This window comes from Mercenaria mercenaria, chromosome 4 (genome assembly GCF_021730395.1).
Source record: "Mercenaria mercenaria strain notata chromosome 4, MADL_Memer_1, whole genome shotgun sequence".
Classification (NCBI taxonomy): domain Eukaryota; kingdom Metazoa; phylum Mollusca; class Bivalvia; order Venerida; family Veneridae; genus Mercenaria; species Mercenaria mercenaria.
Genome location: NC_069364.1, coordinates 33,517,673 through 33,537,894, shown reverse-complemented (window position 1 = coordinate 33,537,894; position 20,222 = coordinate 33,517,673). Strand labels below are relative to the sequence as shown.

General features: G+C 33.9%; 1 protein-coding gene across 3 annotated transcripts in view; it reads left to right on the top strand.

The window, feature by feature from the left end:
* Nucleotides 1–20,222, top strand: part of LOC123551423 (fanconi-associated nuclease 1-like) — a 210,861-nt gene that overhangs the window by 72,153 nt on the left and 118,486 nt on the right. The window lies entirely within an intron of this gene.

Below are 20,222 nucleotides of genomic sequence, written 5' to 3'. Positions count from 1 at the left end.
TCAAGATGAACATTCTGATTAAGATTCATGATGATGCAGTATAAAGGTGGCCTCTGGAGTGTTAACAAGCTGTTCTTTGATTTGGACCTGTGACGCTAATTTTTATCCACTCTGAACTAGATTTAACTTGGCCTATAGATCTTCAAGTTTAAAATTCTGACAATAGTGTCATTATGATATGGGCATAATGTGGCCACTACAGTGTTTACAAGCTTTTCCTTTGACTTGACCTGGTGACCTAGTTTTTTGACCCTAGATCGAGCAATATCAATACTTGTCAATTATTTTATTGAGGATAACATTTTTGACACGTTTATTAAAGATTGGGCCCAAATGTGTCCTTTAGAGGGTTAACAAGTTTTCCTTGATTTAACCTGGTGACTAGTTTTTGACCCCCACTTGACCCAGTTTTGAATCTGATTCTATGGATCTTTAAAGATTAACATTTTGACCTTGTTCAATTTAGTCGTATGGTCATAAATTTGGCTTTCTGAGTGTTAAACTGCTGTTCCTTTGATTGGACCTAGTGACCTAGTTTTTGACCTACATAACCCAGATTCGATATTGACCTTGAGATCATCAAGATTAACTTTCTGACCAAGTTTCATTGAAGATATTGTCTTAATGTGACCTCTACGGTGTTAACAAGATTTTCCTTTGTTTTGTCTTGGTGACCTAGTTTTTGATCCAAGTATAACCCAACATCAAATGTGTACAAGATTTTATTGAGGGTAACATTCTGACCAAGTTTCATAAAGATTGAGGTCAATATTGTGACCTTCTAGAAGTTAACAGTCAAAAACTGTTGACATCGGACAGACAACAGGGCGATCACAAAAGCCTCATTGAGCAATTTGTGCTCAGGTGAGCTAAACGCTAGAGTTGTCACAAGGAGTGCGAATTTTTCCCCTTTATGATGGCCTTATCACTGAACTAAGCCCAATATCAAAGCAGCATTTTCTAAGCTATGGATCTTATTTGACCTCAAATCAATCTCCTTATTTTCATGATCCTCCGCCCAAGTGTTCATAAGTTGTTGTATGGAATAGTTAAATGTTCAGGTCATCCTGCCTTTGGAACTCTAATCATTACAGGTAATCTGCTGGTCAGACCAACCTTGTATATAAATTTTGTGTTCTCATCCAAGATCCATGAAGTTAGGTCCAAAATACTGTTTTAAAGAACCGGTATTTTTTTGGTTGAACTTAACTACACACCGACACAGGATATGGTCATATGGTGTCTTTCCAGTTTTTACGGTGGAGGAAGACCCCAGGTGCCCTCCGTGCATCCATTTTTTTAAAGTACCGGGTCAGTGTGACTTGAACCTACTTGGACCTCAACATCATTAGGGGTCACCTGATGGTCATAATCAACCTACTAACAATTTTTCATGATCTAGCTCAAGCATTCTCAAGTTATTAATCTGGAAAAACATTTCACTGTTTTGCTTATTGTGACCTTGACCTACTGAACGTCAAAGTAAAACTTGACCTGTATTTCAGTGTGCACACATGTGTACCAAACGTATCATCCTAGGGTCAAGGTCTCAAATTATCATTCTGGAAACGGTTAATACTGTCAGGTCACGTGACCTTGACCTTTGAGCTATTGACTCAAATTCAAAACAACCTGGTATTTTATGATGTAACACCCGTGTTACATAACAGCTATGATCCCCAGGCCAAAGCGGTTTGACAGTTATCTTGTCCTTTGACCTACTGACCCCCAACGTGAAACTTTACCTGTAACTTGTTCCAAAAAATATTTATATCGGTCAAGCTTTTCATTGAGTTATCATCTGGACGAAGCCATGAAAATCTACTGACTGAGAGACGGACAAGCTTACTACATGGGGGCCCCTATTACAGAACATTCTCTTTAAAATCCATGAAAAAATATTGAGAACTAGATGCCAAGCAATATGGCAAGCCAGTCATGATGTCAAAAGGACTGGGAGTTGTGCATGACACTCCTTGTTCATTGAGCAAAAAACATTTATGCCAGATAAAAGAGATTGACCAAATGTTACATTATAAGTTATTTACAGTAACAACAAGGAACGTAAAATTAAAACAAAAAATTTAAATTTTCTTTTTTTAAAAAAATACGCACAGCAGAGAGGATAGGTCAAAATACACCTGAAAATTGGATGTTATCTTGCATGTTGTCTTCAGAAAGGTTGGTCTTGAAATTTTCCCTACGACCAGTAATAAAAAAAGTTACAAATGTAAGCTATTATTTAGTAACACAAGGAAGTAATTCTATGCATCTTACAGCATGACACTCCGTCGCGATGATGATGAACAATTGGTGCAAGTTACATCAAAATCCCTCTATGCATCAAAAAGAAATGCTCCAGACAAAGTCATTTTGTATCTGACTTTGGACCTTAAGTGGTGACCTGACCTTAGCCTAGGGAATGGTTCTTCCGCATGACACTCTGTTTCATGGTGGTGAACATTTGTGCCAAGTTATCATCAAAAGTCCCTCCAAGCATGAAGAAGAAAGCTCCAGACAAAGTTGTCATTCTTGTATACCTTTGACCTCTTAGTGTGTCACCATTGACGTTAGAAAGGGCCTGCTTCTTGCGCAGGACACTTCCATCTCATGTTGGTGAACAATTGTGCCAAGTTACATCAAAAAATACTCTATGGATGAAGAAGAAAGCTCCAGACAAAGTCATTTTTGAATGTGACCTTTGCCTGGTATGTGTGATCTTGGACCTGTTTGAGTTGCAGTAGGAAACTTGGGGCGTGCACAAGTCACTCGGCCTACCTGAGGTTAACATTCATACCATATGTTGAACATGATGCTCCATGGGCATGTCCAAATTATGGTCCGGACAAACATATGTTCAGGACGCACTGCCGCACATACACCGAAAATAAGGTGGGGGGGGAAAAAACTTTTGGAACAACTATGTTCTTTGTTTCCGCAAGTCGTGCTCGATATTACAAAACCAATGTGTTAATTCATTATCTCTAAAAGTAACAGAGCTTAGTCAAACACTGCTAATCTAAAATTAAATTTAGTTTTAAGTAAATCTGAATTCCTATCCTTAAAAGTTGTTTTTTTTTTATTAAAGTTCCCTTGTTCTTCTGTTGTTTATATTTTCTGGTGTTTTTTCTTGTTTTCAAGTAGACTGGATTTGTTGACCTGCCTTTTTGTAGCTTCTGCTCTCAAGAAGTGAACTGTTAAAACAGAAATCAAATATTGTAAATTGATATTAATAAAGAGACCGAACCAACTTTCATAAGATCCACATGAAAAAATGTGACCTATAGAGTGGTCACAAGTAAAAGTTTACGACGCCAACGGAACGGACGACAGACGCCTGCACTATCACAAATGCTCACCTGGGCATCTTAAATTGTAGAGGTGAGCTAAAAATCAATATCTGAGAACTCGGCTCCGTTAACACTAAAATGTAAATAAAATTAATCATTAATTTTTTTTTTGAAATGTTACCTTGCAATTTTGGGATGTTGGGAAAAATAATGCAATAATTTTTGGATTGGGAAGTGGCCAAATATAGGCCTCTTTCATATAAGGATGAAAAGCCATGCCGGCTAACAATTTGACAAGAAATCATTTTCAAAGTTTTTCTTTTCGGTATGAGTTCTTTATGAAATTAAAATTCTCTGGGTAATTTGAAAGCGGAACAACCCCCTTGATCATTCTGTGTTGTTGGTTAAATCTGCCCAGTGGTCTGAAGAAAGATTTTTTAGTCAAATGTGGCTCATGACGGACATCATACTCATGTTGTCACCACTTGTGACAGGTGGATCAAGCTATAATTGTTTAAATTTGCATACATGTATTAAATTTTATGGTTTTGTCAGAAATGCTTTTTTTCATCAAGAAAAATGAAATGGAGTCTTTACTAATGTCTATGAAAAATTTTGTTTCCGTAAAATGTAGAAAAAATTAGGGGTGAGTTTGGTTCGGAAAACTCTTAAAAATTCTTTGGATTTTTTTAAATTATTTTTAGGGTGACTTTTTGGAAATTATTTTTGTGTCAAAAAATGAATACAATATGGGGGGTTATGCCTCTAGGCTTCAGTAATTGATTTTATAACATCACTGTCCATGTTGAAAGCATATAAAGTACAGCTTTGTCAACACACTTTTTGTCAAAAAGTTGAAAAAATGTTCTCCAAAAGACCATGCGGGAATGGGACGTCCGTTATAGGGTCGGGCCAAAAAATTTTATGGTAGGTCAGGTTACAGGAAACAGACAATTTTTTTTTACTCCTAATGTGCATTGGTATTGGATTCTTATGCACTGACTCAATCGCAAAATCTGTTCACACCAAAATACAAATTTGTATACAGTATATCATGCTTTTGATTGTTGAACTGCTTCCAACAGCTGCAACTATTTAAAAGCAAATTCGATGAATTGGTTATCCCCCGCCGAATGCGGTCAGTGCTCACGAACGTCAAAAAAAATATATGCAGCAAAAAAGTTTAAGGATCGGTACAAGAAGCAATTAATTTCATTAGTCAAAATCAATGTTGATTATTAAGTATTGATAGAAAACTAAAAAAAATAAATAAAATAAAAAAATTAGGGGGGGGGGGGGGGGAGTCAGGGGGTGTGGACCAAGGTAAGGTGGTGACCAGGTGTAGGTACACAACATCACATGTTTATAATAATGTTCATGGAAAAGATATGAAAGAAGTTTAATGAAAATTTTCCAATTGGTTGGTTGTTAGGTACAGATCTGGGGATTTTTAAAACAAGTAAAGGGCAATATCTATATGGAAAATTGACCAATAAAAAAAGGAAATGATGGAGCATCATCAAAGTATATTGGTTCATAGTATTCAAGTTTGATGATAATTCTACCCCCTGCTAGTAATGAGAAATAGCTGCGGATGGACTATTTTTGTGCATTTTCATTAAATCAAGGGCACAATATCTCTGAGGGAATGACCAATCAAAAAAATAAAACTTGAAGGGCATCATCGCAGTACCTTGGTTCATGTCTATTTCAAGTTTGATGAAATTCTACTGCTAGTTACTGAGTAAATGGATGCAGAAAGGCATTTTCATTAAATCAAGGGCAATAACCTCTGTCGGGAAATGGACCAATCGATAAAAAAAAACTTGAAGGGCATCATGCAAAGGTTTTTATCTTGGTTCGTGTCTATTTCAAGTTTGATGAAATTCTACGGCTAGGTTATGAGAGAAATGGCTGCGGACAGACATTTTTCATTACATCAAGGGCAATAAAACTCTGAGGGAAATTGACCAATCGAAAAAAAAACTTGAAGGCATCATGCAGTATCTTGGTTCGTGTCTTTTTCATGTTTGGTGAAATTCTACCGGCTAGTACTGAGAAATGATGCAAGATGGACATTTTTCATTAAATCAAGGGCAAATACTGAGGGAAATTGGACCAATCAATAAAAAAAAACTTGACGGGGCCATCATCCGCCAGTATGTTGGTTTCATGTTTATTTCAGTTTCATGAAATTCTACCTAGTTTAGTTACTGAGACAATGGCTGCGGACGGACGGAGTGCGGCATGGACAACGCCATGTCAATACCCCACCTCCGATTTCATCGGCGGGGCCCCCCCGATAATTAAGAAATGCTGAAAGCCAGAAATACCTTGTGCGCCGCAAATGCAAGTGGGTTTCTGTTTCGGTCACAAGCACTTGTGGAAGTAGTACTACAATACTCTGTATAAGTAGACCAAGATGCCTGATAATAGTGAAAAGTTGAGCCAAATTAAGAAAAACATGGAACAAACCAGGCTGTTTGAAAATTTCAGAGGTCTAAGGGCTAACATCCTTTCGACAGTTTTTCAATTTTCATGCCAATAAGATGACCCCCAATTATATCTTGCATGGCGGGAAGAAATTTTGTTAAATAAATCTTTTTTTAATGAAAATAAAACAGTAGGCAAATTTTGTCAAATGTATTAATGAAACGAAATAAATGCGGTTATAAAAATTTCAGTTTTGGAAAAAGAAAAAGTCTCTGTATGAGAAGGTTTGTTTACACGGAACTGTCCCAGCCAGAACAGCCAAACTTACTTTAACCCAGTGAATTCCAGAGTCACTTTTGACTTGGTGGTCTATGACCTACACTTTGCTCCGTATCATTAAAGGAAAAACAGACTAGGTAAAGCAGCTAGAAGATTCTGTTCTGCCTTCCTCAGTTTGTATGAACCACAGGTGCCGAAAAAATGCTACAATTGTTTTATTGGTAACTATGGTCAGAGTCATAAAATATAACTTTAAACGTATTTGAGTTATGTGAGCTGTGTTCAAAATTCAGGTTTCAACTAACATGCTGGCAACCAGATAGAACAAAAAAAAAAAATTTTTTTTTTTTTTCCAAGCCTGAACTTAAAGCTGACCTTTTTGAACCATTAAACAACTTGTCTAGCTATTCCCTCAATATTCTTCATTCATATTGTTTGGGACATGCTCGACTGGGGATTCCTGAGAGCTCAGGAACTGAATGCATCAGATCAAAAAAGTAATGTGAATGGCTTCAGTTAGCATTTGCAGGCTCAATTTTAACTTTTTTGACAACGTACTGCAAATTTTAGCATGTAGCTTTTTTTTTCTTGTTTGCTAAAATCTGAAATCTACTTGCAAAATATAGTCTTTCAATTATGGAATGATAAGTATATCCTTAAGAAATCATGGCTAGAACGTCAATACTGTTTGCACGGTTTTCCTTGGCGTACATTTTTTTGTGCGTTTATAACTGACTTCAATGTAATTCGGAACTTCATCATTGATGGCGTAACTTAAAACTACTGGCTGAAACTTCGGCAAGGAAAATTTTCGTATCTAATATTATAAATAGCGAAAAATTCAACTGTATACATGTGTACGTATTAGTAAGATAGCCTGAGTTCTGATTTAATTTAAGATGGACCTCTACATTTCTTTATAATCAGTAATCCATTCAACATAAAATGGCTTACCAAAAAAGTGTTGTGTGTTTTCTGTTAACCTCAAATGAAGCGAATCTACAACATTTACAAAAACCGCAACATTTTGCTATTATTTGTATTTGCAAAATAAATTGTGTGAAATTTTTATCTTAACTTGCATTCCATGAAATTTGACTTGCATTTTAGCGAGTCCAAAAATTTGAGCGAGCCTGGTGATTTGTGAAAGTAATTAGATCTTTCTGCATGATTATGGTTCTGAATAACTCTTAAACTCTGGCATTTTATGGTAATAGTTTGTAGTCAATTCCTTCATAATTCTGACCAACTTAATCGAGCTGCTTCAGAACTCCAGATAAGGCTGTATTTTTGTAATTACAAACTTGTTAGGGTTCAGATAGGAACTTTATTTTAAAATGTGGACGTATCAATAAAAATTTATTTTTAAAATGTGATGGTATCAGTACGACCATGTTAAACAGTATTACTCATATATTCCAAGAAGATCGTGCGAATTGCATGTCTGCGCCTAATGTCGCTTATCTAACGCTTATACGACTGTTGACAATTTGCATGGTGTCAAATGAGTGTGGAATATACTAAACAAACGCCAATAGCATAATGTAATGCATTAACACATAACCTTTTTTGGACTTCATAAAATTATGCATCATAAATTATGAAAAAGGGATGTAATTCTAACAAAACTGAGGCTTACAAAGTTATTTCATATCTTGATATGCATTATATTGGTATGCTTAAGGTCATTCTTTCGGTTAAAAAAATAAAAAAAAAATAAATTAGTGGGTCAAAATATTAAGTTTGGCGGGTTTTGTTACTGGACAAAAGTCATTTAAAAAAGTATACACAATAGATTCGTCTTGAACGAAGTATACGGACTAGATAATCAAACTACGACTACGTACTTTTCATTAGTCGTACGACGAAGAAATTTGAAAACAAAATTGGTCATGTTTTTCAAAATCAAGGGGTGCTCAAATTACACGCGGAGTCCGTTTAAAATGTATTAATAGACAGACTAGACATGTATCTAGTTCCTGCCACCCTTTATAATTACCAAACTTTTTCTAAAAGGCTGCACAATTTACGATTGAAAATATACTTTAAAATGCTTCAGACCAATTGTTTTCATCGTGTTTTGTTGACCATGTCGACTGACTTTTTTGTTACTATAAATACTAATATTGCACGGTGTGAAAACGTGCTCGATTACCCGCCAAATATAATAAAGGATTTGTTCTTCTCGCGTTTACCTGAAGGGAGAGTTCCTTTATCCCGATTATCATTCTCGGCCAGATTTTTTAGATCCAATAACAACTATTCTAATAGTAACAGTCAAAAAGTTTCGAAGAATAATCAATATTTTTTTTCTTCAAAATATTCCTTACTAAACTGTAATGAAAATCTAGAATATATTCTTCATTGAACTATCCAACAGTTTTTTTTTAAACGGTTTCTTAATATGATAAAGCGTTATCGTTCCTACTTTTATAAAAAAAATTCTTACATCCATAACGTTTTTTAAAAAAAAATTGACTACCTCAGGGGGAGGATACAGTATGTGGTGTAAGATGGGGGCGTAAAATATTGAAGACTAGAGCAAACAGTGGGGTACCGGGGGAATGATTCACGGTGTTAACTAAGAAAATAATGGATCCATTTGGTGCACTTCTGGGGTACTTTATTTGTTATTGACAAAGGGACGGTTTTGTGACAAAATCCAACACTAATAACATGCTAATTATCGTCCGTCTTATGAATTGTCAGACTTATTCTTGCTAGCAGAGTATCTCGAATTATCTTAGACGTCTTTCTTGGGATTTTCATGGAGAGGGTTTTACTAGGGACTAAAATAAAAAGTTTTTTTGGAGGCTGATGCAACTGTCAGATTTTCAGCGATGGAAAAATATGCCATATATTTTCAGCCGGAACAAAAGATTACTCATTAGTGGCGAGCGTACTGCGAGCGAGAAAAAATGCATATTTCATATTCTTCCAGTCAGAATAAAAGACAAAATTATGTTATCAAAGCGTTACGCGAGCGCAGAAGAAAGAAATGTATTTTTGCATTATTTTACCCAGAACATAAGACATTTACCTATGCTCCCCCTTTTTTTTTTTTTTCCCCTATTTTTTTCCCCCCCCCTTTTATTTTTTTTTTCTTTTTTTTTTTTTTATTTTTTTTCCTCCTTTTTTCTTTCTTTTTTTTTTTTTCTTTTTTTTTTTTTTCTCTTTTCCCCCCCCCCCCTTTCTTTTTTTTTGTTTTCTTTCTTTTTTTTCCTTTTTTTTTTTTTTTTTTTTTTTTTTTTTTCTTTTTTCCCTTTTCTCTTTCTTTTTTTTTTTTTCTTTTTTTTTTTTCCCACCCCCCCCCTCCCCTTTTGTTTTTTTTTTTCTTCTCAAATAATTTTTTTTTTTTTTTTTTTTGTTTTTTTTCTTTTTTTTTCTCTTTCCTACTTTCCCTTTTTTTTTTTTTTTTTTTTTTCCTTTTTTTTTTTTTTTTTTTTTTTTTTTTTTCCCCCTATTTTTTTTTTTCCTTTTTACCCCCTTACCCCCCCCCCCTTTTCCCTTTTTTTTTTTTTTTTTCTTTTCTTTTTTTGTTTTTTCTTCCCCCTTTTTCTTTTTTCTTTCTTTTTTTTTTTTTTTTTCTTCTTTTTTCTTTTTTTTTTTCCCCTTCCCTTGTCCTTTTTTTTTTTCTTTCTTTTTTTTTTCCCCCCCTTTTTTTCTTTTTTTTTTTTTTTTTTCTTTTTTTTTTTTTTTTTTTTTTTCTCCCTTTTTTTTTCTTCTTTTTTTTTTCCCTTACGGCGATTTTAGGGGCGGTGAGCGCCCCGGTGACCCCCCCCCCCCCCCCCACGACCTCCGCTATGAATCCACTATTGGTAATACTTCGTCAGTACGCAGAAATGATTACTGTACAAATTATAACGATTTGAACTATGTATTCAAAACTTGATGGGAGTTTTATTGTACAAAAACGGCTTCGTTTTGGAGTTTAAGTATGCCTGACATCGTAAGCTGACACAGACAACTTTCATAATCTCTGCCGACGTCGTTGATAAGCTGAAATGTTGTAAAACTTTGATAGATCCTTCTTCCGACTTCGACTTAACGGCTTTTCATTCTTAAGGCAAGGTACCGGATATAGCCTGGGATCCAGTCTGACAATTTCTAACCATTTTTCTACTGCAATTGACAATATCTGAATCTGCATGACGCCATTGAACATTAACTGGCACATTTAAGTTCGTCGATCTTTAATGTGGTAGATTTCTTCTGACATAATTGTAACGGCTTCCCAGGCTGTCCGGTTTCAGAAAAATGCTTTATTTGTTGCAGCGAGGGCACAGTTAGAAAGAATGTGTCATCAGCGAGACACATTAGCTCCAGGTGAGTAGGAGTCAGGGTGTTTCCCCCTGCAAAAGTTGAAATATAGTTACGTAATGGTGGCATCTGATAGATTTTTTGGTCTAAATTTTGGAAAATATGTTTTGTTACACAGCCATCTTCTGTGTATGACTGTGCATTACGAAAAAGGATGTGAAAGTTGACGACAAGTAAAGTAATCAATGATGACTGTTTTATTTTGCAGTATAACAAATTTCATGCATGTTCACACAAATAAAAGTGTTTTGTATATGAGCAAGGACAATAATGCATAGACAGTTGTGCTACAAAAGGAAGCAACTCTTCCCCTTTTACGGTATAGTTTGACATTATTCCTTCAGGAGGTTGCATAGCGAACTAGAATGATGTCGAACAAAATGTTACATTCAATAACTTATATTAACGTCGGGTCAATAATGTTATTAAGGGAAAAAATTTGTTGAAGTTAAACTATGAATAAGAATCGAATGTTGCTTGTCTACATAATGTTTATGATGCTTAAAGGTTTTCTTTGATAATGAAGAGGAAGGAAATCTACAAGGTAGTGTATCCGTCGTTAAAGAAGGGCCAACAACTTTCCCCAAGGGGGGGAGGGTGGGGGGGGGGGGGGGGGGGACTAAAATAATCGATCATAAAAGTCAGGGCAAATGTACATATTCATTTCTTGCTTTGTTGTATACCTTGTTTCAATTCTGTTGGATGGTATTTGTTCGACTTAAGTGTCACGAGTTCACGATGTGAATAAGTTAGTTCAAGGATAAAATAGGCCCAACAATCACAGATAAAAACAACAACATGATTTGTAACAGAGTTTGCAAACGTCTCCTGCCTAAGGTACATTTTCATCATACATTTACTGTATGCGTACAGCATCTTGGCTGAACAAAATATAACAGAGTGTCAGGGTATGTTAAATATATGCTCGTCGAAGATAGATGATTTAATAAAAACATTTTCTGTACAAAACTATAAGTTTTGGTAGACCCCCCCCCCCAAAAGGGAAAAAAAAAGGGGGGCCAAACAGTGTCATATCCTCAATTCTAACAACCAGCGTAAAAAGTTTCACTAGATTAATCGTTTATTATAGTAGCAACAAGGAAGTAAGTTTTTATTATTTTAAGTCTACAAAAAACTCTTACCAGAAGAGGTACCTTAAATTACACCTAAAATTTGAAGAGTAACACAGAACAAGAGCTGTCCGTAAGACATGCGCGGCTCACTATTCGGGGATATGACTGTAAATTGAATATTTGTCTGAATAAGAGACCTTTACTTTAAAAGGAAGATACACCAAGGGGCAAAATTCCATCTAAATACACAAAATCTGTGTTATTAGGTTGTTAAACACATGCAGATGATGATGATTAAAGATATATTTTGAGTTTCAAATCATTGTCTTATTCAGCACCAAATTTTTGTCCAGAAAACACAGTTTGTAAAACATTTAAGTATAAAAGGGGCATAATTTGGTCCAAAATTACAAATCAGTGTTATGGGGATTGTTACAACACATGCATGTTGAGGATCGATAAAGATACATTTTAAAGTGTAAGTCTTTATCTTTTATTGCATTAAAGTACTATTCAGAGGCGAAGGTTGCAAAAAAGGTTAAGTACAAAAGGGCATAAATCTAATCTCAAAAACACAATTAGGTAGTTATCATGGGGTTATGTTGCGCACATGCAGATGATCATAACATATACTTTTTATTTCAAGTCATTATCTTTTAAAATACCAAAGTCTATGTCTATAAACAAAGCCTTTCGGAAAAAATATCATGAATATAATTTATATCTAACTCCTCGGGCTGACCTTGACCTTGGGTACATTGGGCTCAGCCTTACAACATAATTTGTTTTGTTATGCTGGACTAAAATTGAACTTACAGTATGATATAAGCAAAAGTAAATCAAAGTATGACAGAAAAACAAAGGTTTGCTGAAAACCTTTAACCTTAAAAATTCCCTAAGTATATACATCCTTGGTGACCTTGACTTGGGTTATAATAGGCTTTTCAGCCCCTATACAAACTTTGTTTGTTTACTGGACATGTTTATGTGCAAGTGACAGTAAGTTATCAGCATATTAAAACAAAGATATGACAGAAAAAACAAGGTTGCCGAAAAAAAACTTTAACTTTTAAAATAATCTAAGTATAACACCTTGGGGACCTTAGACCTTGGTTATATTGGGCTCAGCCCTATAATATATTGTTTGTATACTCGGACAATGTCTATGTGAAGTTTACAGTTAAGATACAATCAATAGTAACAAAGATTTGACAGAAAAACAAAGGTTGCCGAAAAACTTTAACCCAAGAGGGTACCGCCGACGCCGAAGCGGGGCTCGAGTAGTATGTCCCCTATTCTCGATTAGTGGAGCTAAAAATGTCTTGATTTCTCCCTTCGGTCACAATTATTTAAAAGTTGTCTATATAGTTATAGTGACATACATAAGAGAAGTTAATCTGAAAAAATTCTTAAGTCCACACAAAGTATTATAGGCAGCCTTACGTCAAAAATACATCGAAAATTGGATGTAACATGCATGTTATACTACAGAAATGTTGTCCAATTTTCTCTCTAGGCTAATATTAACCTTACCCTGCTGAATTTCTATAATGAACTTGTCATTTTTCAATTTGGACAGTATTATTAACTGTTAATGGGATGCTTACCCAAATTATATTGATTGAATGGAGACCAGTGGCTGATCATCCATCAGACTGCACAGATGTGGCAGGCTGATCATGTTCTACATGCGTCGCAAAGTCAGATAAATCTTGTTCTGCTGGATAAAGGTTAATAGAATAGGAATGTTTACCAGGTAATAGCTATTTATAGTAACAGCAAAGGATCAGGGGCCTGGTTCTTACGCATCACACCCTCTCTTACATGATTGAACATTTGTGCCATTGTAAATCCAAATCCCTCATGCATGAAACAAGAAATGCTATCGCAAAGTATTTTTGTTTCTGACTTTGGCATCCAGTGTAACCTTCGAGCTAGGGTCTTGGGTTGGGCATGACACATGGTTTCATTATGCTGAACATTTATGCCAAAGTTTATCTAATGGGGACCACCAGACACCAAAAAGACTCTATTATCCTTTAAACTCTAAGTGTGACTTTGGACCTTGGAGCTAGGGTTTTGGGTCTTGCGCATAACACGTTGTCTCTTTATGGTGATCTTTTATGCCGAATAATTCAAAATCCCTTTATGTATAGCAGTTATTGACCAGACAGAAACAGACCCTTTTAACCTTTGAAATCTAAGTGCAACCTTTGACTTAGGAGTAGTGGCCTTGGTTAGCAAACTTATCATTGAAACATCCAGAAACATTTTCTATAAAAACAAGTATGAAAGTCTTACACTTTTTTTACAAGACTATTTTATTAAGTTACCAAATTTTTTTGAAGAACTCATGCTCAGTGTGATGCTGAAGATTAATCAAATGTCCACACTTTTAATTCCATATTCGTAATTCATTCACCTGGTTTTTTTTTGGTGAGTGATAAAAAGTATTTTGTAATTTTATAAAAAGGGCAAGTTCTTCATTCATGACAAATTATTTTTTTCCCCTAATTCTGATATTTCTTCTCTGATTCCCCCATTGTGTTTGGAAATAAGATTAAACCTTTGGTATCATCCTGTTGCCATGTTGCAATTTTTATTCAGAATTATGCTCACAATATTGAAAGGATATGTTGCACGGGACACATATTTTCCAAAGGAGATTGTACACCTTTCTTCAACTTCGTATGCAATTAGCAATTGTTAGATTTCAATGGTATTTTGCAAATAATTCCTTAGGATGTTGTTCATAAATGATGCATACTTGTCTTTTTTCTCTAATACTTGATATTTCTATTTTCCTTGATTTGGATTTTATGGTAGTACATTCTGCAGCTGTATGATCATCAAACAGTTCAGTTTTTGTTGACCAGGGCTTTTAAACAATTGTGGCCCTTCAGATGTTCATCTGAAATGGAAAAAGTTAGCCATTTTACACTAGTATAACTTATCTTGTTTTATATGTTCATAAACACAAAATTTTGAATGTAATCTGACATTATATTATTATCAGTCTGCTGACAGACATTATCAGTAATAAAATGGGTCCCATTTAAGAAGTGGGATAAATCAGTACCTTACACTAGTAATAAAGAAATACAGATTTGAATTCAAACATATGTTATATAGTTGTCTGTATGTCTTCAGCATTTCATTTTCACTAACAATCTTTATATGCACATGATCACTTCTTGTCCATAATGTATACTAAATTTCTTATGAATTGTTTGTTAACTGTGAGTAGGCATTCACAATTGCACAAGTGTATTTGTGATATTTGACGGACATTACACTCAATAAAAAGTAACCTGAAATGATGTCTTGCCAATGTGTGCATGCTTACATTCTGTGTTGATAATTTAATATCAGCTTACTTTGGCACTGTGACACAGTATGAAAAGACTGTAGGGGGAGATGAAATATAATTCTTTATATATAAAAAGGGGCATAACACTCCAAATTTAGATTTTAGGGCTGAAATAGATCAAAGGCCTTAATTTTCATTCTTTTAAAAAAAAAAAAATAAGGTAATAAGTGTATTACAAGTGTCAAGGGCATTGGATAGAAAGTGGGGAGGAGCGAAGTACATAAAGAACAAAGAAAAAAGAAACTGTAACTCTTTAATTTATATTCAAGTTTCTAAAAGGACCATAACTTTAGAAAAACTGTCATCAGATGTAAAATCCACTATAATTATAATAGTATTGTGTATAAATTCTGCTGCTTGGCTTGAAGTTACCATGATCCAACGAATATGTTGGAATCTGCAGAAAGAGGAGTTTTAATGCAAAAAGGTAATGAAGGAAGCTATGATCGACAATTTGAAAAAGAAAATGATACATAATGAACTGAAGAAACAATAATAATAATTTGATAGTCCTGACAATATGTTTGCCTGTCCACTTCATGCTGATGTACCTATGTTTCATTTGAACTGATAAATAGTAATTACATAAAAAAATTACTAAATGCTGCTCCTATAACTATCCTGTACACCTTTTGATGTCTACGTGTTCATAGTCTAGCCAATGCTCCAGAACTGGCTGCATGAGGAATTTTGTCACCAGTTCATACTGTAATGCAAAAAAGCCCAACATGTACATTTATTATATACATAATTTTTTCTTTCACATTGACTGTGATTTTCTCTATAAATTTTCTGACACTTCACATTAAAAACAATTTAAAAGTACAATGGACAGAATTCTAAAATCAGTTATTAGATTTGTAAAATAAATGCTCCAATGCAATATCTATTTTCAAAACACTTTAAAACACCTACTGTATAAAATGTTTGTAAATTGGCAGTCTTCTTTATAGCACATTTTAGCATTCATTGTCCCATTATTTCTTTGAATATAGTTATATCTTCAATCTGAAATAAGTTTAGTATAGTATAAAAGAATATGAGGAAACATATTGATGGTTTTCAAAATAAATTGAAGCAAAAGTGTGGATATAGGAGGTTGGAAAATTTATTTTTTTTTTCCAATAATAAAAAAAACAAAAACCTTTTTCTTTTGGTGGTTACCTATTTTTATGATAGCAAATAATTCAAAATTTAAGGTAATATACAATTAGGGAAGTGTTCTGGAGAAATATCCAATCAGGATAATATTATGAACTACTTTGTTAATAAGTTCAGGAATTTCCAAGTATGATTGGGTGATAAATATTGCCAGGTTTTATGACAAGGATATTAGGTTATAACAGTAAATGTTTTTTCAACATATATGAATAGTGTGTTTGTGTTAAAGTTTGAAACTTATTTAATAAAGGTTTGTGGGACTTTGGTTTTTTAATATCACCCTTTCGGCACAAATTGATATAAAATAAAATTTTACCTAGGGAAAGTTGTTGCTGAATGAAAAATAATTAACAAATTATTATAAAACTTTTTTACTCTCACCATTTTGTGTTTATAAACCATATTCCAAATTTCAAAAAATGTCTGGTGATTTTTAAGAGATGCCAGGGGACACATGGTATAAATTCAGTGTAATTTCATTAAGTGTTATTTTTTCTGTTCAAAACAAGATTAATGGTTGATCATCTTAAGACAAAAGTCTATTGAACAATTACTTTATTCCATACAAAATAACTACAAAACTGAAATGTTCGCAACACAAACATGAAAATTCAGCAACAGTAATGCTTTAATGAATAATAAGTGATTTAAACACAATAACACATTGAAATCATTAGTTTTCATTATTTTGTGTTTATGTTATAGCACTGATTTTTCAGAGATAGAAAAATGACAAAATGCCATGCATGGTAAATGGAATGAGTAAATTCATACTCTTTTACATGCTACTAATTTTAAGAAGAGAATCGGGGACAAATGCAGCAAAATATATATGCATGGAATTGTTCACAGTAAGTAAAATTCTTTCAACCCTACACAATACTTAGTTAATGAATAATTTACATATGTAGGTAAACTTTAATTATAACTGATGTTTCCCTTTTAAAGCTGTAAGTAAACTTGAGAAAACTGCTAAAGATAAAATTTTAAATGTCCTGGAGATTCTTTTATAATGCTTATTTTTCAAGTAATGCCTGCATTTAACTTACAACACTTGCTAAGAATATAGAACTGCCACAACATATTACAGTAATAAAGGCTATGATAACTGATGAATGTCAAAAAAAAGGTGCAAGGGGGACATCACTTTGGCTTAATATGTGAAGCTTATGAAAGCTGCTTTTGTAACCATTGAACTTCCATTTAGTGGGAAATAAAGTTAAAAAACCCATTTTATGTAAAGAATACCTTACAAGGGACTATTTTTGGGTGTATAGACCATATAATGAAGATTCTGAGGAAAGTTGAGTTATAAGCAATAAATTCATAAGGTATCTTCAGAGAAAGCTGTAAGGATAAAGATCTTCGAAAAACATTAGACTTAAGAAAAGTAATGGGGTTAATGAAATTGTAGTGTTCAACTTTAAAATGTATCACTATTTTTTTTTATGAAGGGGGCTTCCATCACAAGACATGAACTATTGGTAAGAATAAATTGTAGTTATGAAAAGAAGTATTTTGTTTTAATTGTGCGAGTTTTGATTTCATTTAAGGAAAAGCAAAGCTTGTAACCAATTAAGTTTGGTTTGAACAAATGTATAAAACACATGTTGAAAACTATCCTTCATGCAAAATTGTCACACTTTTGGTGCAGAGGGGGACAAAATTAGCTATTTAATTTTTCTTAACCTCTTTAAAAATGCTTGAGTCATTCATCTGAAATTGCACACAATTTCTTGAATACATTGATTTGGAGATGATATGCCCCAAAACACATTCACCTTTGAACTGAATTAAAGTAAGGTGAAAAAATGTAGCTTTAATTTCTTTATGCTGATTCTGTAGGGTCTGCAGCACAGCTGATTTAATTAAGTTGAAAAAATTTCTTGCGTGCCATGTAAAATAGATAATTAGATCTATGATACTATTTATTAATCACTCTTGCTGTAATATTGGATGCTGTATGTGTTATTTTTTTTTTTTCATTCCATTGTATAAATGTATAAATTTGTTGATATTTTGGGTGCATGATCATGCTTCATTCAGACCCATGAACTTGTCAGACTATGCAGCGGTGTCCTTTCTTTGGGCTCTTATTATAGACATTTTCTTTTTCTTTACGAAACTATTGTAGAATATATATAGAACATGACTTTAACTAGCTTGTATTGTTGGTCGATTTCTGATCATGTATCCTGTTGAACAAGAATAGTCAATGTGATACGCCAGCACAGGTTCAAAATTTTGCAATGACATTGTTCCATGGTGCAGTGATATTCATTCATACTGAAACAACACATGAAGGATATTAATTGCAAGCAGACCCTTGATTCTAATTAATGTTACTTGAAAAATATTGATGGTTTGTGCCGGATGATTCAGCACGTCCGATCAGACATATTTTATGCATATAAATGCAGGAGTCTATGTTCAAATTATGACATTCGTTATGCAAAAAGTAAATCACGTTTTTTTTCTATGACAATGATCTATCCATTCGTTATTTGATCGATTCACTATCTATGAAACTATGCGTTAATTCTGCATCGACTCTATTCAAGATTGAGAATGATTTGTTGTAGTTCTACTAGTGGATGATATGATTGATTCTATGTGGAGTGTTACTAGCATGCATATTGCTATGGTCCTCCGCAATAATAGGCAAATGCATTATCAGATCTTGAAATAGAGTCGGCTGATAATCTGCCTTACTTTGAACTCGTTGCAGCAGAATTAATTAATTTATATAAAATTCTATATAACTTTGCACTTACCATTTGTTCCTAGTCCAGAAACAACCTCGACCTGTCAAAATATGCTAAACCACGAGGAGAGCTTTTGACAGGGAACCGTCCTGTAAACTTCCGAGGAAATAGTCAAATTTATTCAGTTACGTCCATATGGGATATTGTCGTGAATTATTAATTATATGCATAATGTTCGCATATAGATTTAGCATTTAAAGTTAATGTTTGTGAATCCTGTGCTTTAACGGGTTTCACGTTAAGCGCCGAAATCGGAATATCACTTAAGGGCCATGTGCTCAGCCTAGATCACATTTCTACGCTCGAACACATTTTTGTGTGGAAAAAATATGCTGAAATTTACATTTTATTCTGTCAATTACTTGTGAACTGCAACCGTTTAAAAATAAATATGACACTCTGTCTTTTTTGTGTATTTGCCCTTGTAAATGTTATTATGGGATTTTTGTCTTTGATACGCATGTTTATCTCGGATTAGTTGTGGAAATGATGATGGTCTGCATGAAAAAAAGAGAAATAAAAATTATCTGAAATTATCGACTCCTAAAAGTCACTTTCATCAAATTTATTTATAAAATTGATTGCTCGCAGGAAGTAGATATATTATCTAGGTACGTTTTGGTCACAATTTTAGGCAGAATAATGCTTGAATGTAGCAGCTGTCGATTTTGAAAAAATATGACCGCCTAAAAATATTTTTTTCTGTCTTCTGTCCGGATTTTCGGGTACAAGTTGGCATTTGTTTTTCAAGATATATACTTCAAACGAGAGCTAAATCATTTTCAATAGGCATTTCATTCATCAAATTATGTAATTCTTCAGTAAAAATTCGCAAAATGGTTGTAAAGACAAGCACTAAAATGTCGATATTTTGGCTATAGAATGTACCTTAATAAATGGACCAAGTTTGAAAGAAATAGCTTCATTATTTTTCAAGAAATACTACTTTTTGTGTCATAAGCCCGATCGGGCAATGTTACCAGCCTGATTAACACATAATTTTTTTGGACTTCAAAAATTATGCGTCATAAAAATCTGAAAAGGGGAAATAATTCTACCAAAACTGAAGGCAACCAAGTTATTTTTATTTTAATTTGTGTCATATTAGACAAGCTTACTGTCGCTGAGTGGCAGCTTTTTAATTTCTGACTTTTGCAGCCACCGCTAAAACAAACTGTATACGTCGGATTAGACAAGCTTACTGTCGCTGAGTGGCTGCTTTTTAATTTCTGACTTTTGCAGCCATCGCGACGTTACAGTTTGACCGTCACAATATAAAACAAACTGTATACGTCGGATTAGTTCGACTAACGTCGGATTAGTTCAACTAGTGTCATATGAACAGATGAACCAAGTTTGAAAGAAATATCATTACTATTTTTCAAAAAATGTTAGTTTTTATGTGGAAAGCCCGATCGGGCAATATTACCAGCCTGTTTAAAATCTATATAGATCTATTTTTTTTTCTATAAACCGATCCGATTCCCTATATTTAGGCCGAGCACAGCTTATCGGCAAAATCATAAGCTCA